The sequence below is a fragment of the Marmota flaviventris genome, chromosome 15 (genome assembly GCF_047511675.1).
Source record: "Marmota flaviventris isolate mMarFla1 chromosome 15, mMarFla1.hap1, whole genome shotgun sequence".
Classification (NCBI taxonomy): Eukaryota; Metazoa; Chordata; class Mammalia; order Rodentia; family Sciuridae; genus Marmota; species Marmota flaviventris.
In genome coordinates this window covers 82,463,328-82,465,621 of record NC_092512.1, presented here as the reverse complement: position 1 = coordinate 82,465,621, position 2,294 = coordinate 82,463,328, and the positions used below count along the sequence as shown (strand labels likewise).

General features: G+C 42.9%; 1 pseudogene; it reads left to right on the top strand.

Moving 5' to 3' along the window:
- Positions 1-327: 327 nt before the first annotated feature.
- On the top strand, positions 328-1,766 carry LOC114090566 (perilipin-2-like; annotated as a pseudogene).
- Positions 1,767-2,294: the final 528 nt, after the last annotated feature.

The following is a 2,294-nucleotide window of genomic DNA, read 5'->3' as shown; positions in this document are numbered from 1 at the left end:
TCAGGAAGAGAGAAAAAGAGACCTTTACCTGATAGATGGAGACCCAGATCTATGAACAGGACCAGCCATACTTGTCTCAACAAAATCTCTAGCATACCAGATCAACTAGAACAAAAATATAATCAATTTAAATGTCACCAGATTCAAATACCTACACGATGTGCCCACAACTGATTCATCAAACAATTTTTTTTAAATTTCTTCCCAGTAAAATCCTATATATAACTGTATGAGCAAGTCAGGGTTACTGAATAGCCTGCAGGACTTGCCTGTTTCTCCCTGCTTTGCTACAATCTGTTGGTTTTTTTTCCCCACTCCAGGAAGAAAATGGCATCTGTTGCAGTTGATCCTCAACCACGTGTGGTGACTAGATAAGGTAGCCACATATGACTTGGTGTCCTCAGCTTATGTCAGCACAAAGGATTACTACTTGAAGTCTGGGTGAAATGCAGAGAAGTGTGTGAAGACCATGACCTGAGTAACAGTGACAAGTACTCTACCCATCATTGAGAAGCTAGAGTTGGGCTGGGGATATAACTCAGATGGCAGAGTGCTTGCCTTGCATGCACTAGACCCTGGGTTCAATCCCTAGCACCACACACACACACACACACACACACATAAAACAAGACAACAACAACAACAACAAAAAAAAAAACCCAGAAGCTAGAGTCACAAATTGCAGTTGCCTATACCTATGCCTATAAGGGGTTGGGCAGGACTGAGGAGAAATTGCTTATTCTGAATCAGCCAACAGTGCAGGTTGTTGCCAATGCCAAAGGGTCTGTGACTGGGAGACAGATGCTGTCACGACTACTGTGACTGGGACTGAGGATTCTGTAGCCAGCACAACCACAGGGGTGATGGACAAGACCAGAGGAGAAGAGACGGGCAATGTGGAGAAGACTAACTCTGTGGTTGATGGCAGCATTAACACAGTTTTGGGAAGTTGGATGGTACAGTTGATGAGCAGTGGAGTAGAAAGGCGATCTGCAAATCTGAGCTTCTGGGAGACCAGTATCTTCGTCTCACTGAGGAAGAAATGAAAAAAGAAAAAAAAAAAGTTGAAGAATTTGATATGGTTCAGAAACCGAGTTATTATGTTAGCCTGGGATCCCTGTCTACCAGGCTCTGCTCACATGCCTACCAGCAGGTGCTCAGCAGGGTTAAAGAAGCCAAGCAAAAGAGCCAAGGGATCATTTCTCAGCTCCATTCTACTGTTCATCTGATTGCATTTACCAGAAAGAAAGTGCATAGTGCCAACCAGAAAATTCAGGATGCTCAGGATAAACTTTATTTCTCACAGGTAGGGTGGAAGAAAAGCATCGGCTATGATGATATGGATGAATACCACTGTGCTAAGCACATCAAACATCAAGTCATGTTGCTGTTGCACGCAACCTGATTAGCAGCTCTAGACCATGTGTCACACCCTCCTGTCCAATGTCCAAAGATTACCACAGAACATCCAAGATCAGGCCAACCATTTGGGGGTGATAGCAGGTGACATCTGCTCAGTGTTCTGCAATGTTGCCTCCTTTAAAGAAGTGTCTGATGGCTTCCTCACTTCCAAAGAGGGGCAGCTACAGAAAATGAAGGCATCTTTAGATGATGTGATGAATTATCTTGTTAGCAACACACTCAACAACTAGCTGGTAGGTCCCTTTTATCCTCATCTGACTGAGTCTCAGAATGCTGAGCACCAAAGCTCAGAGGTAGACAAGACCAGCCAGGAGGTCTAGGAGTCTCAATACAAAATTCATTAAACCTCTCCTTGTCACGAGTGCATAATATAGCCAGCCAGATGACACCTTTTGTCATGTTGAAATTAACCTGTTAAATGACTCTAAACTGAAAAAGCATCCAACTAGGAAAAAGGCCTTCAGTTATATAGTCATTTCCAGCTAGATTAAGAACCTTAAAGTTCCTGGCATTAGTAGATTTCTGTGTACTGGCTGGTGAGAAAAGAATGTTATTGTCTACATCTGGAATATCTCAGAAGAATTTGTTTTTCACCTTATAAGTGTTAGATATGGAAAAAGACAAACCCAAAAATAATGTGACTCAGGGAGAAGGAATGAGGCAGTAACCGTCTTTCCAAATGACAAGACAGGCCTTGGGGAGAAGATATCCATCAAGTCAGAAATGACAGTTTCTGGGATGAGGCCAAAGCATTGATACCACCCTAAGCAAATTCTTTCCCAGATACTGACCCCACACCCTCCATCTGTCCCAGTAAAGATAACCCAAACTGATATGCTCATTAATTAAGTCACCTCTCAGTGTAATCTATA